The sequence below is a fragment of the Triplophysa dalaica genome, unplaced genomic scaffold (genome assembly GCF_015846415.1).
Source record: "Triplophysa dalaica isolate WHDGS20190420 unplaced genomic scaffold, ASM1584641v1 Contig2, whole genome shotgun sequence".
NCBI lineage: Eukaryota > Metazoa > Chordata > Actinopteri > Cypriniformes > Nemacheilidae > Triplophysa > Triplophysa dalaica.
The window spans coordinates 596,240-622,365 of NW_026622636.1; the positions used below are offsets into that span (position 1 = coordinate 596,240).

Here is a 26,126-nt window from a genome sequence, read left to right on the forward strand (position 1 = left end):
TGACAACTTGATTGTCTCTGATCGTGAAATGTCCTGCATTACGTTGCTCTGGGTAAAAGCAATGCGCACACCATATGGGAGATTCTTGTCATTTGTGTCCAGGTGCCATAGCGAGGAGAGACAAGGGGCACTGAAGGCTTTTTGTGACTGAATATATGAACAGTATTCAACACGAAGACCTTTTTCTGCAAAGGTGAGCCTCGACAGGTAGCATAGGGAGGGCTAAGTCGCACGAAGGAAGCTCCAAAAGCCTCTAATATGGAGAATAAGGCCGTCATTCCCTCTACCTCTCGAATGCCAAGCGAGCGCTCTATCATTTGAGCAAATTCCCGCGCATTATCGGAAAAAGACGCGCATTGCCTTGGCTCAATGAAACGGGGCACACAGGGAAAATGGTTTTCCAATGCGCCTTGAAATCACAATCGCTGCACACCGCTCGGCTCGTTGGTCTAGGGGCATGATTCTCGCTTTGGGTGCGAGAGGTCCCGGGTTCAAATCCCGGACGAGCCCTGCTTTAAGCATTCATCGTATTGTGAGGACACTCAAGGTGGCACTATGGCAATCCAGATCATGAATGCAGGAGACCCATGGCCTGTTAGCTCAGTTGGCTAGAGCGTGGTGCTAATAACGCCAAGGTCGCGGGTTCGATCCCCGTACTGGCCAAAGGCTTTTCTCTGGCATTCTGTAACATAATTCAGGGCTTCAGCGCCAGGGGTCGTCCGCGTACTACGATTCGCAAGTCAAGAAATCTGCAAACGTGGCCGAAATAGCTCAGTTGGGAGATCGTTAGACTGAAGATCTAAAGGTTCCTGGTTCGATCCTGGTTTTCGGCATGCGTCCCTCTGTCCAATGCTTTGCTCTAGTTATAGTGGAGCTCTTGCATTCACAAGACCGTGAGCTCTTTTCTTCGGAATCTGGCATGTCGAAAACAGCTTCACATTGGGTTTCATGGTGTAATGGTTAGCACTCTGGACTCTGAATCCAGCGATCCGAGTTCAAATCTCGGTGAGACCTCTCATTGAAAGTCTACACCCTTTCGAGGGGCTCATGCCAGGGATTGTTACCGCCCCGATCTTTGACCTTTGTACTAAAACGTTTAAGCCGTCAGGCAAACACAAGTGGATTTCATCTGTTTACGTGCAGGAAAAGTGTTGTACTTGTGGAACGAGGAACCACATAGAAGGTGGAGGATCTTTGTAATGACAACGTAAGACAATGGTAGGATAACAACTAGGTTTCATTAAACCTCGAGTTAAAGTAGCATTTGCTGCTTTCACACTGACAACAGGCTAACGGTACACAATGAGCCAAAGGTCAATACAACCAAGGCAAAGCGGAAAATAAATATAACAAATTGCCCATTTCTGAAACGTTAATGTGATTGCACACACACACGTACTATAAAGAGAAGATTTGGGGAGAGAGATTTTTCATGCTTAGCCTTATTTTGACAATTACCCAATAGTAATGGAGGATAATCCTTTTCAAGAAACTACAAGAAAAGGGCAAGGAAACGAACCACCTCACATATCCACACTGGTTTATTGAAAATGCAAGTTACACAGCAAAAAAAAACTTGTGGAATCTTAAGTGACAACTTGATTGTCTCTGATCGTGAAATGTCCTGCATTACGTTGCTCTGGGTAAAAGCAATGCGCACACCATATGGGAGATTCTTGTCATTTGTGTCCAGGTGCCATAGCGAGGAGAGACAAGGGGCACTGAAGGCTTTTTGTGACTGAATATATGAACAGTATTCAACACGAAGACCTTTTTCTGCAAAGGTGAGCCTCGACAGGTAGCATAGGGAGGGCTAAGTCGCACGAAGGAAGCTCCAAAAGCCTCTAATATGGAGAATAAGGCCGTCATTCCCTCTACCTCTCGAATGCCAAGCGAGCGCTCTATCATTTGAGCAAATTCCCGCGCATTATCGGAAAAAGACGCGCATTGCCTTGGCTCAATGAAACGGGGCACACGGGGAAAATGCTTTTCCAAAGCGCCTTGAAATCACAATCGCTGCACACCGCTCGGCTCGTTGGTCTAGGGGCATGATTCTCGCTTTGGGTGCGAGAGGTCCCGGTTTCAAATCCCGGACGAGCCCTGCTTTAATCGTTCATCGTATTGTGAGGACACTCAAGGTGGCACTATGGCAATCCAGATCATGAAAGCAGGAGACCCATGGCCTGTTAGCTCAGTTGCCTAGAACGTGGTGCTAATATCGCCAAGGTCGCGGGTTCGATCCCCGAACTGGCCAAAGGCTTTTCTCTGGCATTCTGTTCCATAATTCAGGGCTTCAGCGCCAGGGGTCGTCCGCGGACTACGATTCGCAAGTCAAGAAACCTGCAAACGTGGCCGAAATAGCTCAGTTGGGAGAGCGTTAGACTGAAGATCTAAAGGTCCCTGGTTCGATCCCGGGTTTCCGCATGCGTCCCTCTGTCCAATGCTTTGCTCTAGTTATAGTGGAGCTCTTGCATTCACAAGACCGTGCGCTCTTTTCTTCAGAATCTTGCATGTCGAAAACAGCTTCACATTGGGTTTCATGGTGTAAAGGTTAGCACTCTGGACTCTGAATCCAGCGATCCGAGTTCAAATCTCGGTGAGACCTCTCATTGAAAGTCTCCACCTTTTCGAGGGGCTCATGCCAGGGATTGTTACCGCCCCGATCTTTGACCTTTGTACTAAAACGTTTAAGCTGTCAGGCAAACACAAGTGAATTTCATCTGTTTACGTGCAGGAAAAGTGTTGTACTTGTGGAACGAGGAACCACATAGAAGGTAATAAGGCCGTCATTCCCTCTACCTCTCGAATGCCAAGCGAGCGCTCTTTCATTTGAGCAAATTCCCGCGCATTATCGGAAAAAGACGCGCATTGCTTTTGCTCAATGAAACGGGGCACACGTGGGGAAAATGCTTTTCAAAAGCGCCTTGAAATCACAATCACTGCACACCGCTCGGCTCGTTGGTCTAGGGGCATGATTCTCGCTTTGGGTGCGAGAGGTCCCGGGTTCAAATCCCGGACGAGCCCTGCTATAATCGTTCATCGTATTGTGAGGACACTCAAGGTGGCACTATGGCAATCCAGATCATGAAAGCAGGAGACCCATGGCCTGTTAGCTCAGTTGGCTAGAGCGTGGTGCCAAGGTCGCGGGTTCGATCCCCGTACTGGCCAAAGGCTTTTCTCTGGCATTCTGTTCCATAATTCAGGGCTTCAGCGCCAGGGGTCGTCCGCGGACTACGATTCGCAAGTCAAGAAACCTGCAAACGTGGCCGAAATAGCTCAGTTGGGAGAGCGTTAGACTGAAGATCTAAAGGTCCCTGGTTCGATCCCGGGTTTCGGCATGCGTCCCTCTGTCCAATGCTTTGCTCTAGTTATAGTGGAGCTCTTGCATTCACAAGACCGTGCGCTCTTTTGTTCGGAATCTTGCATGTCGAAAACAGCTTCACATTGGGTTTCATGGTGTAATGGTTAGCACTCTGGACTCTGAATCCAGCGATCCGAGTTCAAATCTCGGTGAGACCTCTCATTGAAAGTCTACACCTTTTCGAGGGGCTCATGCCAGGGATTGTTACCGCCCCGATCTTTGACCTTTGTACTAAAACGTTTAAGCTGTCAGGCAAACACAAGTGAATTTCATCTGTTTACGTGCAGGAAAAGTGTTGTACTTGTGGAACGAGGAACCACATAGAAGGTGGAGGATCTTTGTAATGACAACGTAAGACAATGGTAGGATAACAACTAGGTTTCATTAAACCTCGAGTTAAAGTAGCATTTGCTGCTTTCACACTGACAACAGGCTAACGGTACACAATGAGCCAAAGGTCAATACAACCAAGGCAAAGCGGAAAATAAATATAACAAATTGCCCATTTCTGAAACGTTAATGTGATTGCACACACACACGTACTATAAAGAGAAGATTTGGGGAGAGAGATTTTTCATGCTTAGCCTTATTTTGACAATTACCCAATAGTAATGGAGGATAATCCTTTTCAAGAAACTACAAGAAAAGGGCAAGGAAACGAACCACCTCACATATCCACACTGGTTTATTGAAAATGCAAGTTACACAGCAAAAAAAAACTTGTGGAATCTTAAGTGACAACTTGATTGTCTCTGATCGTGAAATGTCCTGCATTACGTTGCTCTGGGTAAAAGCAATGCGCACACCATATGGGAGATTCTTGTCATTTGTGTCCAGGTGCCATAGCGAGGAGAGACAAGGGGCACTGAAGGCTTTTTGTGACTGAATATATGAACAGTATTCAACACGAAGACCTTTTTCTGCAAAGGTGAGCCTCGACAGGTAGCATAGGGAGGGCTAAGTCGCGCGAAGGAAGCTCCAAAAGCCTCTAATATGGAGAATAAGGCCGTCATTCCCTCTACCTCTCGAATGCCAAGCGAGGGCTCTTTCATTTGAGCAAATTCCCGCGCATTATCGGAAAAAGACGCGCATTGCTTTGGCTCAATGAAACGGGGCACACGTGGGGAAAATGCTTTTCCAAAGCGCCTTGAAATCACAATCGCTGCACACCGCTCGGCTCGTTGGTCTAGGGGCATGATTCTCGCTTTGGGTGCGAGAGGTCCCGGGTTCAAATCCCGGAGGAGCCCTGCTTTAAGCGTTCATCGTATTGTGAGGACACTCAAGGTGGCACTATGGCAATCCAGATCATGAAAGCAGGAGACCCATGGCCTGTTAGCTCAGTTGGCTAGAGCGTGGTGCCAAGGTCGCGGGTTCGATCCCCGTACTGGCCAAAGGCTTTTCTCTGGCATTCTGTTCCATAATTCAGGGCTTCAGCGCCAGGGGTCGTCCGCGGACTACGATTCGCAAGTCAAGAAACCTGCAAACGAGGCCGAAATAGCTCAGTTGGGAGAGCGTTAGACTGAAGATCTCAAGGTCCCTGGTTCGATCCCGGGTTTCGGCATGCGTCCCTCTGTCCAATGCTTTGCTCTAGTTATAGTGGAGCTCTTGTCTCTTTTTCTGTCCACTGGTCACTCAAACTGGACTTTTATGGTATGACAGTCCTGATGACAGATATATTTTATGATTGTTTTGGGGGTATCATTTGACCCCTTCCCTTCCCTCAGCATGTCTAACTTCCTAAACCCCCATTCAGTACTTCCTTATCAAAAAGGTTTGTTTTCATCCTGTTTTGCTTTTACTACAGGATATTTGTGAATGATGTTTGTAAGATATTGAGATAGTATTAGTGTAATATGTATTTTTTTCCTCTAAGAATGTTGTTTCCTTTGCTTTGTGGTTTTTATCATGCAAATGAATGAAATGAGGCTTGTTGTTTCAAATCTTCTGAAAGTGTGTGTGTCTCCCTACTTTCCCCCAAGCAATTAATTTGCCAGTCAATAAAAGTTTTTTTTTTTTTATGATCTGTCAGTCTTGTTTGACAGTTTATATCTTATAGCTGTGTAATTGTACCCCCTGTAGTTGTCTTCATCCTGCTGACCTGACACCCTGATGGTCAGGCAACGATTTATCTCTCATTAAAAGTGTGCGTAATACCGGGTATATGGTATCGCATGTTCGCTGATGGACGCGTGGTGACCCAGGATGATTCTTTGTATATATTATGTGGATTTGATTCTACGTTGGCAGCTATCGACAGTGAATGTGTTCAAATGGTGTATGCTGCGTGATCGCTACAACTCTGTGAGAGTTTAATTGTTTACACCGGAAGTGGATCTGGAGGCCGACGAGTTCTGACACCACCCACATGTGTTACAAACCATTAAAAAGCTACTGTAAAAAAGTTTATTATAGCCCTTCTAACCCCGGATTTTTAGGTGGTAAAAACAGGGAGTATTCAATGACACAGGGGTCTGTCTATCTGATTAACAAATTGAACAGTGATTATCCTCGGAGGATGCATACACTTTACATAAATCGGCTCCTCTAAATTACAAGCGAAACAGAGTAATTGTCTATATTTCTTCCGGCTTTGCTACTGATCGGACGCATTTACTAGCGCTCCGTGCTTTGCGCTTCTGCTTTTATGCTTTATCTTTTTTAAACACCAGCAGTTCAGTACAGTGCTCAGACAAAACAATTAGGCACTGAAACCAAAGACTGGGAAATACTTCAAAACTTTCGCTAAGCAACCAGGATTTCTTACTGCGTACAATTGAAACTCTTCAGAATAATTCCATTGCCCACACTCAAACTGGTGTGAAAATGCCATCTGTTGGATCAAAAACCACCTGTTGCTCAAACTGCCACAAACTTCTACAAAAGATTGCAGTTCTCGAAAACAAAGCTACTAAACACACAGCTGTTACTCGTCGTGGACCCCCTCAGCATGAAGCCGGTGAGTTCTGTGAACCCAGCACTTCTCATCAGATTATAGTTAGCTCAGACAAACCTGTACAGATGCAAACAAAGGTAGCTGAGGACACAAACCGTTGGCAGAAAAAGGGCGCAAGACCTAAAGCTAGTAATATCAGACTGTCGAGAGTTTCACAAATTGCCGCATTAGCTTCATCTACCCCAAATATGACTAAGACTCGAGTAGACAATGTTGGTACTCTGCCACCCCCTGTACATCTTGAAAATAGATTTGAGGCACTAATGAATATGGGTGAAGAATCCCCAAACGTGGTAAGGCAAAAATCAAAAGTGGACACTGCAGTTAGCAGAAGCTCTGTGTCAAACAGGCACCGGCACTCTGCTCAACAAGCACCCGAGCCAAATACTCTCATAGTGGGGGACTCAATTATCAGAAACCTTCATAGCAGGGCACGTACATACGTACATACTATTTCCCTAAAGCAATGATTGCTGATGTAAGCAAGGAACTCTCAAACATCCTGAAACAACATAAGTCTGTAAATCGAATTGTCATACATGTGGGGAAAAATGATACTCGAAAAGAGCAGTCAGAGCTCCTAAAAAGGGATTTTAATGAACTCTTTGAATTGCTTGGAAAGCTAAAGGACAGGCATTCATCAGTGGACCTCTCCCAGCTCGGGGAATGAATATGTTCTCTCGGCTACTCAGTCTGAACATATGGCTGCAAAAAACCTGCAACATGAGAGGACTAAACTTCATTGACAACTTTAATCTCTTTTAGAGTCAAAGACAACTTTTTAGAACAGATGGCCTCCACCCAAACAAACTTGGTTCAAGAGTGCTAAAGTACAATATCCTCTTCTCCCTCTTTCACCCATCAGTAGAGTTTACCACTCCACTCCTAAATGGCACAAATACACCTGGCCATAGTGACCCACCTCAGCAGTTGGATGGACATTGGGATAACACCACTCAAGCTGTACCCTGCCCAGTGACATCACACCAGTTGGACGTTTCTGTGGATATCAACCAGGAGAGCCAAAACAACATACTTCAGTCTTCAGAAACACCAGACTCGCAGCCCCTCTCACTACACACTCTCACCCTCTCTACTACATCATCTCTTTTGAGCTTCTCATAGAAAATGGAGGAACTCGTTTTTTCCTGGAACAAAACTATCCCACTCTCTTTATCGCAAGTCCTCACGTTTCAACTAAAAAGCGACGGGCCCCACAACCACCAAAGCCTCTGGGTCAACCTGGCCAACCTGTTCCATTCAATTCAATTCAATTCAAGTTTATTTATATAGCGCTTTTCACAATGTGTATTGTTTCAAAGCAGCTTAACAGGTACAAACAGGAAAAACAGACAAGTTAAAACACAGCACAGTGCATGGTATTTATACAACGAGTAAGATCATTCTAATAAATGATATCTAATTTCTAAATAAATAAATCAATGAATGCAGTCTCCCGGTGAGCAGGCCAACACTGCCCTGCTGTGGCGAGGAACCCAAACTCCAATGATTGATTAATGGAGAAAAAAAACTTGGGAGAAACCAGGCTCAACCGGGAGGGCCAGATTCCCTATGACGTGTCATAGCTGCACTCAGACTGCTGAAATGTGGTTAAGGTTTAGCATTTAACACCAAATATTGTAACTTCAGCATTAATAAGACAAATAGTCCGTCTTTGCTCTTGGTTGGGGATGTAGTGGTATGAGCTGGGATGGTCCGATGCTCATATTTCTCTTGGCAGATGGTGGAATTGCCTTAGATGGAGCTGGGATGGTCAGTCAGTCTGCAGCTGTATCTGGCGTAATCTCAAATTGGGGATGGGCATCTGTCGGTCGTCTGGACATGGTGGAACTTCTTCCTACCTCGGGATGGGCATCCCGAGGCAGAGGCGGAAAGAGAATAAAGAGAATAATTAGCGTAGCTGCTATTCATTAACTATGCATTAAGTGAAAGATGGCTGAAAAGATGTGTCTCTAATCTAGATTTATTGTATCAGGAAGGCTATTCCAGAGTTTAGGTGCTACGTATGAGAAAGCTCGTCCCCCTTTGGTGGATTTTGTTATTCTAGGTGTTGTCAAAAGTCCTAAATTTTGAGATCTTAGAGAGCGTGATGTGTTGTAACGTGATAAAAGCTCGGTTAAGTAAGTATGTGCTAAACCGTTCAGGGCTTTGTAAGTAATTAAAAGAATTTTAAAATCAATACGATACTTAATGGGTAGCCAGTGAAGCGATGATAAAACTGGGGTTATGTGATCGTATTTTCTTGACCTAGTAAGAACTCTGGCAGCTGCATTCTGAACTAACAGTAGTTTGTTTATCGATGATACAGGACAACCACTAAGTAGAGCATTACAATAGTCAAGCCGTGAGGTCACAAATGCATGAATAAGCTTTTCTGCGTCTGCAACACATAAACTATTTCGTAATTTGGCAACATTTCTAAGGTGAAAGAAGGCTGTTTTTGTGATATTTGAGATGTGATTTTTAAATGACAGGTTGCCGTCTAATATAACACCTAGGTCTTTAACTGTATTTGTTGGAGTAACAGTGCAGCTTTCAATTTGCAGGCTGTAATCGGAGATATTCTGTTTACTTGATTTTGGTGCTATAAGTAATATTTCTGTTTTGCTAGAGTTTAAAAGGAGGAAATTACTAGTCATCCAATGTTTTATGTCCTCGATGCACTCTGCCAGTTTGGATAGCTTAAAGGAATCATCTGGTCTTGATGAGATATATAGCTGAGTATCATCTGCATAACAGTGGAAGCTAATTCCATGTTTTCTAATAATGTTGCCGAGGGGCAGCATGTATATGGTAAAAGCAAGGGTCCTAAAACCGATCCCTGAGGTAATCCATAATTTACTTGCGTAAGATTTGACGATTTCCCATTTAAATGGACGTATTGGTATCTGTCTGTTAAGTAAGATCTGAACCATTGCAGTGCCTGTCCCTGAATACCGATAAAATTGTGTAAACAATCTAGTAGTATTTTATGGTCTACAGTATGGAAAACAGCACTAAGGTCAAGCAGGACTAATAGTGGGATGTTACCTTTATCTGAAGCAATAAGGAGGTCATTTGTAATTCTAACGAACAAGTACCGGTTTGATTTGAAATCGGTCTATAGCTTCCAAGTTCATTTGGGTCTAAGTTTGTTTTTTTGATAAGAGGCTTAATTACAGCCAGTTTAAAGGGCCCTGGGACATGTCCTAGATTAATTGACGAGTTGATTATGTTACAAATGGGCTCAATTACAGCAGGTAGTAACTCTTTTAATAAAGTAGTCGGAATGGGGTCTAATAAGCATGTCGTCGGTTTGGATGTAGTAATAATTTTAATAAAATCTTCCTGATTTATAGGAGAAAAACACTCTAGCTTTTCTTTTTGGGTGACGGTTGAAACTAATTCTTCCGACACACTTGGAGGTTTGGTTTTAGCTATGTTGTCTTGTATTATTTCGATTTTCTCGGTAAAAAACTTCATGAATTCATTGCTACCAAGGTGCGGCGGAATACCCAGGTCAGGTGGAGTCTGTTTGTTTGTTAGTTTAGCAATTGTACTAACTAAAAACCTTGGATTGTTTTTGTTATTTTCTATGAGGTTACGGAAATGCTCAGCTTTTGCTGCTTTTAGAGCCTTTTTGTAACAGCTTGCACTCTCTTTCCATGCAATTTTAAAAACCTCTAATTGGGTTTGTTTCCATTTTCGCTCCAGTTTACGCGTTTCTCTTTTTAGGGCGCGAGTGGTGTTATTATACCATGGTACTATGATCTTTTCATTAATCCTTTTTGACTTCATAGGTGCGACCGCTTCTAATGCATAAGAGAAAATAGTGCCCATGTTGCTGGTCATGTCATCGAGTGATTCTATATTAGTTGGAAAGGTTATTAGAGGAGTCAGATCTGGCAAGTTCATTACGAAACTATCTTTAGTAGTTGAGGTGATTGTTCTACCCTGTCGATATGGAGATATACAACTGATTTCTGCAGTGCGCAGTGTACATGTTATAAGATGGTGATCGGAAACATCGTCGCTTTGAGGTATAACATCGATATTGATTAGATCGGCTCTGTGAGATATAATCAAGTCTAGGGTATGATTAAGACAATGAGTAGGTCCATTGATGTATTGTGTTACACCACAAGAGTCTAGTAGTTCTTTAAACGCCACAGCTAATGGATCGTTAGCACTATCTACGTGGATATTAAAATCTCCAACAATCAGTACTTTATCGACGTTAACCTATAGATCCGATAAGAAGTCTGCAAACTCTATCAGAAAATTAGTGTAAGGCCCAGGGGGTCTATACACAGTAACCAATGTAAGAGAGACCAATGATTTTTTACTTTTGTTTGGAACTGTTATGTTCAACGCAAGCATTTCAAATGATTTAAATGTATGCATTGTTCTCCGAGTAACGGTAAGAAAGTCTCTAAAGATTGTTGCGACACCACCACCTCGACCAACCGGACGTGGTTCATGAATATAACCGTAGCTTGGTGGAGTAGACTCATTAAGACCGAAGTAATCATTTGGCTTAAGCCAGGTTTCAGTAAGTCATAGTATATCAAAACTGTTGTCTGTGATCATTTCATTTACAATAACTGCCTTTGGATTTAGTGATCTAATATTAAGTAGCCCAAACTTTAGGCGTTGGTTTTGCTCATTAAGTATATTGTCTTTTGGTTTAATCATGATAAGATTTTTTCTCATACTTTTAAATAAATGATTATTTGGTTTTATTATTCGGGGGACAGACACAGTCTCTATGTATTTGAAAGCAGTAACATTCTTAACTGTAACATTCTTAACAGTTGGGTGAGAAGAACACAGACTATAGTTAAAATTTGTACTTACTAGTCAAATGGTGTGTAGCGTCTTTGAGATGTAGTCAGACAGAATTTCCGCTCCAATGCTGCTGGGGTTCAGCCCGTCGGGGCGGAAGAGCCTTGGTCGCTCCCAGAACAGATAAAAATTATTTACAAAGAGCAGCTTCTGTTCAATACACCATGACATTAAACAATTATTAAGCGTAAATAGTCTACTGAACTTTTCGTTCCCTCGTCGGTAAGTAGGAAGCGGCCCTGATACGATGATCCTCGCCGTGGGCGATGCGTTGCGAACAGTATCGACCAGACTCCTGAAATCCCTCTTCAGGATCTCCGACTGCCGCATTCTCACATCATTCACCCCCGCGTGCAGAACTACGGCTCCTACTCTTGCATCCTCCTTCAGAATCGCAGTTACCTGCGCGGAGACATCGAGAACACGGGCGCCAGGAAAACAGTGAGTGCGCACCTTACCTTCATTGAAGGAGGTGCGTACATTCCGGACGATTGAGTCTCCGATGACCACAGCGTTGGATTTCGTCTCGCAGAGGGCAGCATAGCGATTTCTCGTAGAAATCTTGAAGACCGGTAGCGGCGGTGGGGGATAGGTCATCGCTCCTGTCCTGGATTTCGCCTCTCGCCGTGTGTGTGCAGGTGCAGGAGAGAAGTTCATTTCGGCTCGTCGTGCTCTTGAAGCCTGGGATCTGTGCATAGAAACACACGGAGTAGAAGTGATAGGAGTATTACAATCACGTCGAACACTTACCGCAGCTTTGCGAGCGTCAGCCCGGGATGTTTCCATTGCCATTTTACGTTCTCGCAGACGTGTTTGCCTCTCGAGTAGGTCGTGGATCTGCTTCTCCAATACTTCCAGTTCTGACTGAAGTGCGAAGAAAGATTCATCATCTGCACTCAAAGGTAACGTTAAACAAATATCTGAATCATAAGCCATTAGTGGTGTCATAATGAGAACAGTGAGTTAAGCAGTAGAGGCAATATTCAGAGATTAAAGGCTGGGAATGCTAACAGCCGTAGTGCTAATGGCGAACGGTCATACAAAACAAATTTATCTGTGCGTTATATGACTATATTTGGTATGTGATACACTTAAGGATAGGTTTAACCCTCTGTGAGTTATCAATTTAGAACATAGATATTAAGAAATAACAGGAATAAACGATATATTTAGAAAAAGTTTGACAGAGCTCTGTCTCAAACCACGCTCTCTCCACGCGGTGTTTTCTAAACCCCCACAGTCTAAAGGTTTAATATCTCAGTTGTATATATTGTTAGAGTTAAATTCTAAGGAATCATCGAAAGATAAATTGAGTCGTTGGAATGAGGACTTAAAATCAAACATCCCTTTAATTAAGTTGGAGGAAATATGTATGAAAGCACAATTGCAAACATTCAATAGAAGTTTTAAACTGATACAATATAACTGGTTAATGAGAACGTACATTACGCCAGTGAGGCTGAACAAAATAAACCCGAATATTCCAGACACATGCATTAAATGTTCAAGTGACAAAGGTACTCTTCTACATTGTTTGTGGAGCTGCCCTAAGGTGAAAGAATTTTGGAGGGAGGTGGCGGCATTAATTTACCAAGTGGTCTCAATAAATCTTCCAATGGAACCAGAGATTTTTATTTTGGGAAGTATCCCAGACCATATTGTACTTTGTAGTAATATCCGTAAATTGATTGACATAGGCATACTTCAGGCTAAGCGTTTAATTGCTCTGTACTGGAAAAGATTAGAAATGCCTTCTATCATACAGTGGATCAATAATATGTCCTTCTGTTTAGCTATGGAAAAGATAACATATTCCTTAAAAGAGAAACTTTTTTATTTTGAGAATATTTGGAAACCCTTTGTATCCTTTATTTTGAACTTAGATCTAAGTAACATCTTAAATGTGGTTTAAGGCGATTAGACATCATAACATTTAAAGTAACAGTACCCTGCTTACCTGTCTATGTCTCCTTTACATTTTTATACATGACTTATTTTATTATGACTATTATGCATGATACTTGGATTCCACACACTCTTCCTCAGATAGCAACTGTTAAACATGTACCTAGCAATCTTGTCTATTATGAAAGAAAGTCAGGACATCATTTTTTGGGAACAACACCAGAGTGAAAATGTACATTAATTTATAAACCCTTAAATGATTGAAGTTGTATAGCCTGTCTTTGTTATGCAGACTACCTAAATCCTCCATCTACGACTGTCAGCATTACTCATGAAGTACCACAGCCAGTTGTTACCTACCAGTACATTCTTATTTCCGAAAGAAGACGAGTAAAATGCCCATCGTGCTCAACTGTGCATGTTCCTGATCACGAGGGAACGGGAGTCGTTGAGGGATACTACTGGCTGTGTGGCCATCAATTATATTTATCATTACCAAAGAACTGGACAGGACTGTTTGCTTTAGTCCAGCTACATGGAAGAGCTATTATCTTGCCTCATCGATCAATGGACAGTCAACGGCGTGTGAGAAGAGGATTATTCAACTTCCTACAGGACAGTTGATTCTGATAATTCAATATGGAACTGGATTGACAACAAATTTCCTAATTTGCATAAAATATTGATGTTGATAATCTGCATTTTGGCTCCAATTCTGATATTACTGTGTTTTTGGCCTTGCATAATGCAGGCAGTTAAGATGATTACTAGATCTGCTCCTCACCATCAGATGGTGGTGTACTCGGTCAGTGACGATCAACTATTTGCAATCTAATGTAGAAGCCATTTTTATAAAGTAATTGGTTACAAACAGGAGTTGTCGGTGTTACGAGACAACCTAGTCAGGTCAGATGGATTTTTATATTTTATAGATTATACGCATACACATAAAATAATGAGTATTATCATTGATATTGATTCATTTTGTTCACGCTGATATATTCACTTTGAAGTAGATATTCCTCTTATGTTAGTCTTAATCAGATGTGGGACTCTTATGGAGCCCCAAAGGGGGGAATATATTGAGTATAATTTTGATCATATTATGTATAATATGGGGCTCTTATATTCACCCCGGTTATGAAGAAGTATTCATAGGAATGTTTGTAACATAGTTGTGTAAGTAGAATACTCTGAAATCACACTAACCCAGAGGAGTATATACAAATAATGATAGAATCAACATACTTATGCAATGATTGTTTTCATAAAAATATTATAATGATTTTCATCAAGTATAGCACAACATATTTCAGCAATACAAAATCCAGCAATATTTTATAGAGCAAGTTATTTAAAAAAAAACTGAGTAAAGGTTAAAATTCCACCATAAGATACAAAACTTGTTGCCTAGAAATAATGTTGGCAGACGAGAACAATTGGATAACAAAAAATAAGAGATAGCAGGAATTTTAGGTTGGTTTCGAAAGGAAACACCTCTGAGAAGTTTCACTATAACTAGATGTTGGAAAACACCCGATTTTCAGATGTTTTCAGAATGATGAAATCAGAATGATTTCAGCATGTTGGCTAGCCGTGATCGTATAGTGGTTAGTACTCTGCGTTGTGGTCGCAGCAACCCCGGTTCGAATCCGGGTCACGGCAGGGCACCACGTCTTATTGAAGTCCTGCCTTTCCCTTTTTGACATTGGGGTCTCCCCGCGCAGGTTCAAACCCTGCCGACTACAGCTGCTTGAGAGAGAGAAGAAGATCAAGCCTTTATAGACTACCACGTTTTTCTTTAAGAGCGACTCTGAAACAGATCAACGTGTTGTTGATATAACACAAATTGACAGGTACAGGAGTGCTCGATGGGTCGTCGATGCAACTAGGTATATAACAATGTAGTAAAACAATGTGTACATACTTTATAGCCTTTATGTGATTTTACAAATGTTTAAGAGCGACTCTGCAACAGATGGCACGAGTTGTTGATATAACACAAATTGACTGGTACAGGAGTGCTCGATGGGTTGTCGATGCAACTAGGTATACAACAACGAGTAAACATCAACAGATGGCATCGTCTCCAGATATAGGACTGAACACCCCTGCATCAGAAAGGTGCACTGAACCCTAGGCCGACAGAACCCTGTAAGCTCTTGATTGTCTGCGAAATGTCACAGCGGGCCTACTGTAAAACGCCATGGAGGAAACCGGCGGCACAAGGTGCCTTTTTGAGGTAGCGTGGCCGAGCGGTCTAAGGCGCTGGATTAAGGCTCCGCTTGGATCGTTGTGAGTCTAGTTTTCGTCTTACCTCCAGAGCCATATTAGCTGGTTAGGGTGTGTTTGATGAGGGATGAACCTGCACTCACCTGTTGTACTCAACAAGCCCCAACCCGAGAGCCTACACTTAGAACAAGTCGTTACAACTCAAGAGCCCGGATAGCTCAGTCGGTAGAGCATCAGACTTTTAATCTGAGGGTCCAGGGTTCAAGTCCCTGTTCGGGCAATGTGTTTCCACTCTGTTAAGTCAGGTTTACCTTGTGAGCTCTTATGGGCCCTCCCTCTGTTGATAAAAATTAAATAAACAGTTTGCTCGTGCGTTGTAGGTCTGCAGATTGGCCTTGAGCAGGGATTTCATCGAGCACATGCGTAAGGAATTCCGTGAGACCTCAGCAAAAGCTGCCAATCTTCTCACTGCAGATCTAGTCACTCAGTCCTGGTAGCTCAACTTTGCCGGAGGCATGTTGGCTAGCCGTGATCGTATAGTGGTTAGTACTCTGCGTTGTGGTCGCAGCAACCCCGGTTCGAATCCGGGTCACGGCAGGGCACCACGTCTTATTGAAGTCCTGCCTTTCCCTTTTTGACATTGGGGTCTCCCCGCGCAGGTTCAAACCCTGCCGACTACAGCTGCTTGAGAGAGAGAAGAAGATCAAGCCTTTATAGACTACCACGTTTTTCTTTAAGAGCGACTCTGCAACAGATCAACGTGTTGTTGATATAACACAAATTGACAGGTACAGGAGTGCTCGATGGGTCGTCGATGCAACTAGGTATATAACAATGTAGTAAAACACTGTGTACATACTTTATAGCCTTTATGTGATTTTACAAATGTTTAAGAGCGACTCTGCAGCAGATGGCACGAGTTGTTGATATAACACAAATTGACTGGTACAGGAGTGCTCGATGGGTTGTCGATGCAACTAGGTATACAACAACGAGTAAACATTTAATGTAAAACAATGTGTACATACTTTATAGCCTTTAATGTGATTTTATAAATGTTTTCTTTGCATGGACCTTTAAGGAAAGCACAGCCAGATAAAAGACCAAAGATGAGCTGTCAGGGCAGTGTTTAAAACACGTCTGACTTTCAGCTCCCAGAGCCCGTTACCCGGTTCAAGGGTACTTGATGAACTGCAATCAACAGATGGCATCGTCTCCAGATATAGGACTGAACACCCCTGCATCAGAAAGGTGCACTGAACCCTAGGCCGACAGAACCCTGTAAGCTCTTGATTGTCTGCGAAATGTCACAGCGGGCCTACTGTAAAACGCCATGGAGGAAACCGGCGGCACAAGGTGCCTTTTTGAGGTAGCGTGGCCGAGCGGTCTAAGGCGCTGGATTAAGGCTCCAGTCTCTTTGGAGGCGTGGGGCTCAAATCCCACCGCTGCCAGTGGGTCTTTGCTCCGCTTGGATCGTTGTGAGTCTAGTTTTCGTCTTACCTCCAGAGCCACATTAGCTGGTTAGGGTGTGTTTGATGAGGGATGAACCTGCACTCACCTGTTGTACTCAACAAGCCCCAACCCGAGAGCCTACACTTAGAACACGTCGTTACAACTCAAGAGCCCGGATAGCTCCGTCGGTAGAGCATCAGACTTTTAATCTGAGGGTCCAGGGTTCAAGTCCCTGTTCGGGCGATGTGTTTCCACTCTGTTAGTCAGCTTTACCTTGTGAGCTCTTATGGGCCCTCCCTCTGTTGATAAAAATTAAATAAACAGTTTGCTCGTGCGTTGTAGGTCTGCAGATTGGCCTTGAGCAGGGTAAGGAATTCCGTGAGACCACAGCAAAAGCTGCCAATCTTCTCACTGCAGATCTAGTCACTCAGTCCTGGTAGCGCAACTTTGCCGGAGGCATGTTGGCTAGCCATGATAGTATAGTGGTTAGTACTCTGCGTTGTGGTCGCAGGAACCCCGGTTCGAATCCGGGTCACGGCAGGGCACCACGTCTTATTGAAGTCCTGCCTTTCCCTTTTTGACATTGGGGTCTCCCCGCGCAGGTTCAAACCCTGCCGACTACAGCTGCTTGAGAGAGAGAAGAAGATCAAGCCTTTATAGACTACCACGTTTTTCTTTAAGAGCGACTCTGCAACAGATCAACGTGTTGTTGATATAACACAAATTGACAGGTACAGGAGTGCTCGATGGGTCGTCGATGCAACTAGGTATATAACAATGTAGTAAAACACTGTGTACATACTTTATAGCCTTTATGTGATTTTACAAATGTTTAAGAGCGACTCTGCAACAGATGGCACGAGTTGTTGATATAACACAAATTGACTGGTACAGGAGTGCTCGATGGGTTGTCGATGCAACTAGGTATACAACAACGAGTAAACATTTAATGTAAAACAATGTGTACATACTTTATAGCCTTTAATGTGATTTTATAAATGTTTTCTTTGCATGGACCTTTAAGGAAAGCACAGCCAGATAAAAGACCAAAGATGAGCTGTCAGGGCAGTGTTTAAAACACGTCTGACTTTCAGCTCCCAGAGCCCGTTACCCGGTTCAAGGGTACTTGATGAACTGCAATCAACAGATGGCATCGTCTCCAGATATAGGACTGAACACCCCTGCATCAGAAAGGTGCACTGAACCCTAGGCCGACAGAACCCTGTAAGCTCTTGATTGTCTGCGAAATGTCACAGCGGGCCTACTGTAAAACGCCATGGAGGAAACCGGCGGCACAAGGTGCCTTTTTGAGGTAGCGTGGCCGAGCGGTCTAAGGCGCTGGATTAAGGCTCCAGTCTCTTTGGAGGCGTGGGCTCAAATCCCACCGCTGCCAGTGGGTCTTTGCTCCGCTTGGATCGTTGTGAGTCTAGTTTTCGTCTTACCTCCAGAGCCACATTAGCTGGTTAGGGTGTGTTTGATGAGGGATGAACCTGCACTCACCTGTTGTACTCAACAAGCCCCAACCCGAGAGCCTACACTTAGAACACGTCGTTACAACTCAAGAGCCCGGATAGCTCCGTCGGTAGAGCATCAGACTTTTAATCTGAGGGTCCAGGGTTCAAGTCCCTGTTCGGGCGATGTGTTTCCACTCTGTTAGTCAGCTTTACCTTGTGAGCTCTTATGGGCCCTCCCTCTGTTGATAAAAATTAAATAAACAGTTTGCTCGTGCGTTGTAGGTCTGCAGATTGGCCTTGAGCAGGGATTTCATCGAGCACATGCGTAAGGAATTCCGTGAGACCTCAGCAAAAGCTGCCAATCTTCTCACTGCAGATCTAGTCACTCAGTCCTGGTAGCGCAACTTTGCCGGAGGCATGTTGGCTAGCCGTGATCGTATAGTGAAGAAGATCAAGCCTTTATAGACTACCACGTTTTTCTTTAAGAGCGACTCTGCAACAGATCAACGTGTTGTTGATATAACACAAATTGACAGGTACAGGAGTGCTCGATGGGTCGTCGATGCAACTAGGTATATAACAATGTAGTAAAAAAATTGTGTACATACTTTATAGCCTTTTATGTGATTTTACAAATGTTTAAGAACGACTCTGCAGCAGATGGCACGAGTTGTTGATATAACACAAATTGACTGGTACAGGAGTGCTCGATGGGTTGTCGATGCAACTAGGTATACAACAACGAGTAAACATTTAATGTAAAACAATGTGTACATACTTTATAGCCTTTTATGTGATTTTACAAATGTTTAAGAGCGACTCTGCAGCAGATGGCACGAGTTGTTGATATAACACAAATTGACTGGTACAGGAGTGCTCGATGGGTTGTCGATGCAACTAGGTATACAACAACGAGTAAACATTTAATGTAAAACAATGTGTACATACTTTATAGCCTTTTATGTGATTTTACAAATGTTTAAGAGCGACTCTGCAGCAGATGGCACGAGTTGTTGATATAACACAAATTGACTGGTACAGGAGTGCTCGATGGGTTGTCGATGCAACTAGGTATACAACAACGAGTAAACATTTAATGTAAAACAATGTGTACATACTTTATAGCCTTTAATGTGATTTTATAAATGTTTTCTTTGCATGGACCTTTAAGGAAAGCACGGCCAGATAAAAGACCAAAGATGAGCTGTCAGGGCAGTGTTTAAAACACGTCTGACTTTCAGCTCCCAGAGCCCGTTACCCGGTTCAAGGGTACTTGATGAACTGCAATCAACAGATGGCATCGTCTCCAGATATAGGACTGAACACCCCTGCATCAGAAAGGTGCACTGAACCCTAGGCCGACAGAACCCTGTAAGCTCTTGATTGTCTGCGAAATGTCACAGCGGGCCTACTGTAAAACACCATGGAGGAAACCGGCGGCACAAGGTGCCTTTTTGAGGTAGCGTGGCCGAGCGGTCTAAGGCGCTGGATTAAGGCTCCAGTCTCTTTGGAGGCGTGGGTTCAAATCCCACCGCTGCCAGTGGGTCTTTGCTCCGCTTGGATCGTTGTGAGTCTAGTTTTCGTCTTACCTCCAGAGCCACATTAGCTGGTTAGGGTGTGTTTGATGAGGGATGACTTTTAATCTGAGGGTCCAGGGTTCAAGTCCCTGTTCGGGCGATGTGTTTCCACTCTGTTAGTCAGCTTTACCTTGTGAGCTCTTATGGGCCCTCCCTCTGTTGATAAAAATTAAATAAACAGTTTGCTCGTGCGTTGTAGGTCTGCAGATTGGCCTTGAGCAGGGATTTCATCGAGCACATGCGTAAGGAATTCCGTGAGACCTCAGCAAAAGCTGCCAATCTTCTCACTGCAGATCTAGTCACTCAGTCCTGGTAGCGCAACTTTGCCGGAGGCATGTTGGCTAGCCGTGATCGTATAGTGGTTAGTACTCTGCGTTGTGGTCGCAGCAACCCCGGTTCGAATCCGGGTCACGGCAGGGCACCACGTCTTATTGAAGTCCTGCCTTTCCCTTTTTGACATCGTCCTCTTTGCAGCACGACCTAAACCCAGAGGCCATGGAACCTGTTTTAGTCGTGGCCGAGTGGTTAAGGCGATGGACTTGAAATCCATTGGGGTCTCCCCGCGCAGGTTCAAACCCTGCCAAATGTAGTAAAACAATGTGTACATACTTTATAGCCTTTATGTGATTTTACAAATGTTTAAGAGCGACTCTGCAACAGATGGCACGAGTTGTTGATATAACACAAATTGACTGGTACAGGGGCCCGTTTCAGAAAGCAGGGTAAGTGCAAACTCAGAGTAAGTCAACCCCAGAAAACGGAATACTCAGGGTTTTTGGTTTCAGAACGCGAGGTATGTCAAACCCGCGACCGCGGAGTAAGTCAAGGCCATTTCAGAAATCGAGGTATCTTATACTCCGAGTGAGTAACCAGAGTAACCTACTCCGTGAACCTAACCTGGTCGGGAGCAGGTTTTATTCCGCAAACCCAGGGTTTGTTATAATCTCCGCCCCCTTTTCGAAGCGCGAGCGGTGTTGAAATTGCATACGTCATTTGTTTATTGATTCGTGTTCCTAATCGCGCTCTATTTAGTCACACAGAGCTTAAAATAGCATGTTCGTTTATTCAGGAACCCGTAGATGAGGAAGCTGCATTAATTCCCAGAGAATTATATTTATGTCAGGAGAGAATTGTGAGGCCCCGTTTGGACGTTTTATCTTAACTTTTATGGCCAGTTTAAGAAGTATATTTAACATTTCGCAATCAGGCATCTTACTAGCAAGACCATTTTATTTCTTTAAACTTTCCTGAATAAATGATGTTATTGTATTTCTACGACGGCGTTTTAGTGGCACGTTAAAAATAAAATAAATTCAAGATTACGAGAATAAAGTCGAAATGTTACGAGAATAAACTCGTCGTAATACGTATTTTATTTTCATGAAAGTTGTAGTTTAAGAGTTGAAGTTATGTTTGAGCACGTCATCTGAATCAGTGAGTTAATTCGTAGTTCATGTCAGATTTTTTCTTCTGAATAAATTCAGTTTCCTACATAACCGCTGCAGTGTCCTTTAACTAATTATAACTCCATTATGATGCGCCAAAAGACAAAGAATTTCCTTATTGCTAAATCATAATCTAAAGTTGGATTTAACCAAATCCTCCACATCTATTGTTTCTAGAAATTCTGTTATTTTTCTCAAAATATTTCGACTTTATTCTTGTAACATTTCGACTTTATTCTCGTAACATTTTGACTTTATATTTCGACTTTATTCTCGTAACATTTCGACTTTATTCTCGAAATGTTTTTTTTTTTACGACGCCGTCGTATATTTCATAATCAGCTGCTGCCAAGATCTTTTTATTGCAGAAGGATAGCACCTACATGAGAGCGAGAGAGTAAAATATAATTCGCATTTTCACAGTTTCAACAAAATAAATATCAAAGTGATTGACATATAAACTGGCGCAATAACAAGTGAAGCACTTTTCTCCCACACCAACTCTCTTTCTTTTGCTGCTGTGGCTGTGTTGCTCTTTTTTTCTTAATATTCACCGTACGCTTGTAACAGTTCATTCAATTCGATTGGCGAGAAATGAACAGAGCGCTTTTTGTCACGTGCCGTTGCTATGGTGAATCGTGCTATCTTCACTCAATTGATGATGGCTTTTCATCGCCATGCTGCACGAGCGTAACCTAGAGTGAACTTACTCAGGGTTGATTGAACTAACTCAAATCAGCTGTTCTGAAACTGAAAACTCAGAGTAGCGATTCTCTGAGTAAATCAACTCAGAGTTCAGATTTTAACTCGGTGTTGGTTGAACTTCCTTATTGAAACGGGCCCCAGGAGTGCTCGATGGGTTGTCGATGCAACTAGGTATACAACAACGAGTAAACATTTAATGTAAAACAATGTGTACATACTTTATAGCCTTTAATGTGATTTTATAAATGTTTTCTTTGCATGGACCTTTAAGGAAAGCACGGCCAGATAAAAGACCAAAGATGAGCTGTCAGGGCAGTGTTTAAAACACGTCTGACTTTCAGCTCCCAGAGCCCGTTACCCGGTTCAAGGGTACTTGATGAACTGCAATCAACAGATGGCATCGTCTCCAGATATAGGACTGAACACCCCTGCATCAGAAAGGTGCACTGAACCCTAGGCCGACAGAACCCTGTAAGCTCTTGATTGTCTGCGAAATGTCACAGCGGGCCTACTGTAAAACACCATGGAGGAAACCGGCGGCACAAGGTGCCTTTTTGAGGTAGCGTGGTCGAGCGGTCTAAGGCGCTGGATTAAGGCTCCAGTCTCTTTGGAGGCGTGGGTTCAAATCCCACCGCTGCCAGTGGGTCTTTGCTCCGCTTGGATCGTTGTGAGTCTAGTTTTCGTCTTACCTCCAGAGCCACATTAGCTGGTTAGTGTGTGTTTGATGAGGGATGAACTTGCACTCACCTGTTGTACTCAACAAGCCCCCACCCGAGAGCCTACACTTAGAACACGTCGTTACAACTCAAGAGCCCGGATAGCTCAGTCGGTAGAGCATCTGAGGGTCCAGGGTTCAAGTCCCTGTTCGGGCGATGTGTTTCCACTCTGTTAGTCAGCTTTACCTTGTGAGCAATTATGGGCCCTCCCTCTGTTGATAAAAATTAAATAAACAGTTTGCTCGTGCGTTGTAGGTCTGCAGATTGGCCTTGAGCAGGGATTTCATCGAGCACATGCGTAAGGAATTACGTGAGACCTCAACAAAAGCTGCCAATCTTCTCACTGCAGATCTAGTCACTCAGTCCTGGTAGCGCAACTTTGCCGGAGGCATGTTGGCTAGCCGTGATCGTATAGTGGTTAGTACTCTGCGTTGTGGTCGCAGCAACCCTGGTTCGAATCCGGGTCACGGCAGGGCACCACGTCTTATTGAAGTCCTGCCTTTCCCTTTTTGACATCGTCCTCTTTGCAGCACGACCTAAACCCAGAGGCCCTGGAACCTGTTATAGTCGTGGCCGAGTGGTTAAGGCGATGGACTTGAAATCCATTGGGGTCTCCCCGCGCAGGTTCAAACCCTGCCGACTACGGCTGCTTGAGAGAGAGAAGAAGATCAAGCCTTTATAGACTACCACGTTTTTCTTTAAGAGCGACTCTGCAACAGATCAACGTGTTGTTGATATAACACAAATTGACAGGTACAGGAGTGCTCGATGGGTCGTCGATGCAACTAGGTATACAACAATGTAGTAAAACAATGTGTACATACTTTATAGCCTTTATGTGATTTTACAAATGTTTAAGAGCGACTCTGCAACAGATGGCACGAGTTGTTGATATAACACAAATTGACTGGTACAGGAGTGCTCGATGGGTTGTCGATGCAACTAGGTATACAACAACGAGTAAACATTTAATGTAAAACAATGTGTACATACTTTATAGCCTTTAATGTGATTTTATAAATGTTTTCTTTGCATGGGCCTTTAAGGAAAGCACGGCCAGATAAAAGACCAAAGATGAGCTGTCAGGGCAGTGTTTAAAACACGTCTGACTTTCAGCTCCCAGAGCCCGTTACCCGGTTCAAGGGTACTTGATGAACTGCAATCAACAGATGGCATCGTCTCCAGATATAGGACTGAACACCCCTGCATCAGAAAGGTGCGCTGAACCCTAGGCCGACAGAACCCTGTAAGCTCTTGATTGTCTGCGAAATGTCACAGCGGGCCTACTGTAAAACACCATGGAGGAAACCGGCGGCACAAGGTGCCTTTTTGAGGTAGCGTGGCCGAGTGGTCTAAGGCGCTGGATTAAGGCTCCAGTCTCTTTGGAGGCGTGGGTTCAAATCCCACCGCTGCCAGTGGGTCTTTTCTCTGCTTGGATCGTTGTGAGTCTAGTTTTCGTCTTACCTTCAGAGCCACATTAGCTGGTTAGGGTGTGTTTGATGAGGGATGAACCTGCACTCACCTGTTGTACTCAACAAGCCCCAACCCGAGAGCCTACACTTAGAACATGTCTTTTCAACTCAAGAGCCCGGATAGCTCAGTCGGTCGAGCATCAGACTTTTAATCTGAGGGTCCAGGGTTCAAGTCCCTGTTCGGGCGATGTGTTTCTACTCTGTTAGTCAGCTTTACCTTGTGAGCTCTTATGGAACCTCCCTCTGTTGATAAAATTAAATAATCAGTTTGCTCGTGCGTTGTAGGTCTGCAGATTGGCCTTGAGCAGGGATTTCATCGAGCACATGCGTAAGGAATTCCGTGAGACCTCAGCAAAAGCTGCCCATCTTCTCACTGCAGATCTAGTGACTCAGTCCTGGTAGCGCAACTTTGCCGGAGGCATGTTGGCTAGCCGTGATCGTATAGTGGTTAGTACTCTGCGTTGTGGTCGCAGCAACCCCGGTTCGAATCCGGGTCACGGCAGGGCACCACGTCTTATTGAAGTCCTGCCTTTCCCTTTTTGACATCGTCCTCTTTGCAGCACGACCTAAACCCAGAGGCCCTGGACCCTGTTGTAGTCGTGGCCGAGTGGTTAAGGCGATGGACTTGAAATCCATTGGGGTCTCCCCGCGCAGGTTCAAACCCTGCCGACTACGGCTGCTTGAGAGAGAGAAGAAGATCAAGCCTTTATAGACTACCACGTTTTTCTTTAAGAGCGACTCTGCAACAGATCAACGTGTTGTTGATATAACACAAATTGACAGGTACAGGGGCCCGTTTCAATAAGGAAGTTCAACCAACACTGAGTTAAAATCTGAACTCTGAGTTGATTTACTCAGAGAATCGCTACTCTGAGTTTTCAGTTTCAGAGCAGCTGATTTGATTTAGTTCAATCAACCCTGATTAAATTCACTCTAGGTTACGCGCGTGCAGCATGGCACTGAAAAGCCATAATCAATTGAGTGAAGATAGCACGATTCACCATGGCAACGTCACATGACAAAAAGCGCTCTGTTCATTTCTAGCCAATCGAATTGAAGGTACTGTTACAAGCGTACAGTGAATATGAGCTCATATTTAGAAAAAAATGCAACACAGCCGCAGAAGCAAAAGAAAGAGAGTTGGCGTGGGAGAAAATTGCTTCACGTGTTAATGCGCAAGTTTGTCAATAACTTTTATATTTATCTTGTTGAAACTGTGAAAATGCGAATTATATTTAACTCTCTCGCTCTCATGTAGGTGCTTTCCTTCTGCAATAAAAAGATCTTAGCAGCAGCTGAATATGAAATATACGACGGTGTCGTAGAAAAAAAAAAAGATTTCGAGAATAAAGTCGAAATGTTCCGAGAATAAAGTCGAAATATTTTGAGAAAAATCACAGAATTGCTAGAAACAATGGCTGTGGAGGATTTCGTTGAATCCTACTTTAGATTATGATTTAGCAATAAGGAAATTCTTTGTCTTTTGGCGCATCATCACGGAGTTATAATTAGTAAAAGAACACTGCAGCGATCATGTAGGAAACTGAATTTATTCAGAAGGAAAAATCTGACACGAACTACGAATTAACTCACTGATTCAGATGACGTGCTTAAACATAACTTCAACTCTTAAACTACAACATTCACAAAAATAAAATTACGACGAGTTTATTCTCGTAATATTTCGACTTTAATCTCGTAACATTTCGACTTTATTCTCGTAACATTTAGACTTTATTCTAGTAATATTTCGACTTTAATCTCGTAACATTTCGACTTCATTCTCGTAACATTTCGACTTTAATCTCGTAACATTTCGACTTTATTCTCGTAACATTTCGACTTTAATCTCGTAACATTTCGACTTTATTCTCGTAACATTTTGACTTTATTCTCGTAACATTTCGACTTTATTCTCGTAACATTTCGACTTTAATCTCGTAACATTTCGACTTTATTCTCGTAACATTTCGACTTTAATCTCGTAACATTTCGACTTTATTCTCGTA

At 43.4% G+C, this 26,126-nt stretch overlaps 30 non-coding genes across 30 annotated transcripts; all 30 read left to right on the plus strand.

The window, feature by feature from the left end:
- The first annotated feature begins 438 nt into the window (after positions 1-438).
- trnap-ugg (transfer RNA proline (anticodon UGG)) lies at positions 439-510 on the plus strand. Its single transcript has one exon. It is a non-coding gene; the product is annotated as a tRNA-Pro (tRNA).
- A 79-nt stretch (positions 511-589) lies between these two features.
- On the plus strand, positions 590-663 carry trnai-aau (transfer RNA isoleucine (anticodon AAU)). The gene has a single exon. It is a non-coding gene; the product is annotated as a tRNA-Ile (tRNA).
- Positions 664-760: 97 nt separating this feature from the next.
- Positions 761-833, plus strand: trnaf-gaa (transfer RNA phenylalanine (anticodon GAA)). Its single transcript has one exon. It is a non-coding gene; the product is annotated as a tRNA-Phe (tRNA).
- Positions 834-942: 109 nt separating this feature from the next.
- Positions 943-1,014, plus strand: trnaq-cug (transfer RNA glutamine (anticodon CUG)). The gene has a single exon. It is a non-coding gene; the product is annotated as a tRNA-Gln (tRNA).
- A 1,015-nt stretch (positions 1,015-2,029) lies between these two features.
- trnap-ugg (transfer RNA proline (anticodon UGG)) lies at positions 2,030-2,101 on the plus strand. Its single transcript has one exon. It is a non-coding gene; the product is annotated as a tRNA-Pro (tRNA).
- Positions 2,102-2,351: 250 nt separating this feature from the next.
- trnaf-gaa (transfer RNA phenylalanine (anticodon GAA)) lies at positions 2,352-2,424 on the plus strand. The gene has a single exon. It is a non-coding gene; the product is annotated as a tRNA-Phe (tRNA).
- Positions 2,425-2,533: 109 nt separating this feature from the next.
- Positions 2,534-2,605, plus strand: trnaq-cug (transfer RNA glutamine (anticodon CUG)). Its single transcript has one exon. It is a non-coding gene; the product is annotated as a tRNA-Gln (tRNA).
- A 347-nt stretch (positions 2,606-2,952) lies between these two features.
- trnap-ugg (transfer RNA proline (anticodon UGG)) lies at positions 2,953-3,024 on the plus strand. The gene has a single exon. It is a non-coding gene; the product is annotated as a tRNA-Pro (tRNA).
- A 241-nt stretch (positions 3,025-3,265) lies between these two features.
- Positions 3,266-3,338, plus strand: trnaf-gaa (transfer RNA phenylalanine (anticodon GAA)). The gene has a single exon. It is a non-coding gene; the product is annotated as a tRNA-Phe (tRNA).
- Positions 3,339-3,447: 109 nt separating this feature from the next.
- On the plus strand, positions 3,448-3,519 carry trnaq-cug (transfer RNA glutamine (anticodon CUG)). Its single transcript has one exon. It is a non-coding gene; the product is annotated as a tRNA-Gln (tRNA).
- A 1,017-nt stretch (positions 3,520-4,536) lies between these two features.
- On the plus strand, positions 4,537-4,608 carry trnap-ugg (transfer RNA proline (anticodon UGG)). The gene has a single exon. It is a non-coding gene; the product is annotated as a tRNA-Pro (tRNA).
- Positions 4,609-4,849: 241 nt separating this feature from the next.
- Positions 4,850-4,922, plus strand: trnaf-gaa (transfer RNA phenylalanine (anticodon GAA)). The gene has a single exon. It is a non-coding gene; the product is annotated as a tRNA-Phe (tRNA).
- Positions 4,923-14,657: 9,735 nt separating this feature from the next.
- trnah-gug (transfer RNA histidin (anticodon GUG)) lies at positions 14,658-14,729 on the plus strand. The gene has a single exon. It is a non-coding gene; the product is annotated as a tRNA-His (tRNA).
- Positions 14,730-15,503: 774 nt separating this feature from the next.
- trnak-uuu (transfer RNA lysine (anticodon UUU)) lies at positions 15,504-15,576 on the plus strand. Its single transcript has one exon. It is a non-coding gene; the product is annotated as a tRNA-Lys (tRNA).
- A 245-nt stretch (positions 15,577-15,821) lies between these two features.
- On the plus strand, positions 15,822-15,893 carry trnah-gug (transfer RNA histidin (anticodon GUG)). The gene has a single exon. It is a non-coding gene; the product is annotated as a tRNA-His (tRNA).
- Positions 15,894-16,664: 771 nt separating this feature from the next.
- trnal-aag (transfer RNA leucine (anticodon AAG)) lies at positions 16,665-16,747 on the plus strand. Its single transcript has one exon. It is a non-coding gene; the product is annotated as a tRNA-Leu (tRNA).
- Positions 16,748-16,918: 171 nt separating this feature from the next.
- trnak-uuu (transfer RNA lysine (anticodon UUU)) lies at positions 16,919-16,991 on the plus strand. The gene has a single exon. It is a non-coding gene; the product is annotated as a tRNA-Lys (tRNA).
- Positions 16,992-17,216: 225 nt separating this feature from the next.
- On the plus strand, positions 17,217-17,288 carry trnah-gug (transfer RNA histidin (anticodon GUG)). The gene has a single exon. It is a non-coding gene; the product is annotated as a tRNA-His (tRNA).
- A 771-nt stretch (positions 17,289-18,059) lies between these two features.
- On the plus strand, positions 18,060-18,141 carry trnal-aag (transfer RNA leucine (anticodon AAG)). The gene has a single exon. It is a non-coding gene; the product is annotated as a tRNA-Leu (tRNA).
- Positions 18,142-18,312: 171 nt separating this feature from the next.
- trnak-uuu (transfer RNA lysine (anticodon UUU)) lies at positions 18,313-18,385 on the plus strand. The gene has a single exon. It is a non-coding gene; the product is annotated as a tRNA-Lys (tRNA).
- Positions 18,386-19,660: 1,275 nt separating this feature from the next.
- trnal-aag (transfer RNA leucine (anticodon AAG)) lies at positions 19,661-19,742 on the plus strand. The gene has a single exon. It is a non-coding gene; the product is annotated as a tRNA-Leu (tRNA).
- A 381-nt stretch (positions 19,743-20,123) lies between these two features.
- On the plus strand, positions 20,124-20,195 carry trnah-gug (transfer RNA histidin (anticodon GUG)). The gene has a single exon. It is a non-coding gene; the product is annotated as a tRNA-His (tRNA).
- An 87-nt stretch (positions 20,196-20,282) lies between these two features.
- Positions 20,283-20,377, plus strand: trnas-uga (transfer RNA serine (anticodon UGA)). The gene has a single exon. It is a non-coding gene; the product is annotated as a tRNA-Ser (tRNA).
- A 2,110-nt stretch (positions 20,378-22,487) lies between these two features.
- trnal-aag (transfer RNA leucine (anticodon AAG)) lies at positions 22,488-22,569 on the plus strand. Its single transcript has one exon. It is a non-coding gene; the product is annotated as a tRNA-Leu (tRNA).
- Positions 22,570-23,045: 476 nt separating this feature from the next.
- trnah-gug (transfer RNA histidin (anticodon GUG)) lies at positions 23,046-23,117 on the plus strand. The gene has a single exon. It is a non-coding gene; the product is annotated as a tRNA-His (tRNA).
- Positions 23,118-23,208: 91 nt separating this feature from the next.
- On the plus strand, positions 23,209-23,290 carry trnas-uga (transfer RNA serine (anticodon UGA)). The gene has a single exon. It is a non-coding gene; the product is annotated as a tRNA-Ser (tRNA).
- Positions 23,291-23,978: 688 nt separating this feature from the next.
- trnal-aag (transfer RNA leucine (anticodon AAG)) lies at positions 23,979-24,060 on the plus strand. The gene has a single exon. It is a non-coding gene; the product is annotated as a tRNA-Leu (tRNA).
- A 171-nt stretch (positions 24,061-24,231) lies between these two features.
- trnak-uuu (transfer RNA lysine (anticodon UUU)) lies at positions 24,232-24,304 on the plus strand. Its single transcript has one exon. It is a non-coding gene; the product is annotated as a tRNA-Lys (tRNA).
- Positions 24,305-24,547: 243 nt separating this feature from the next.
- Positions 24,548-24,619, plus strand: trnah-gug (transfer RNA histidin (anticodon GUG)). The gene has a single exon. It is a non-coding gene; the product is annotated as a tRNA-His (tRNA).
- A 91-nt stretch (positions 24,620-24,710) lies between these two features.
- trnas-uga (transfer RNA serine (anticodon UGA)) lies at positions 24,711-24,792 on the plus strand. Its single transcript has one exon. It is a non-coding gene; the product is annotated as a tRNA-Ser (tRNA).
- Positions 24,793-26,126: the final 1,334 nt, after the last annotated feature.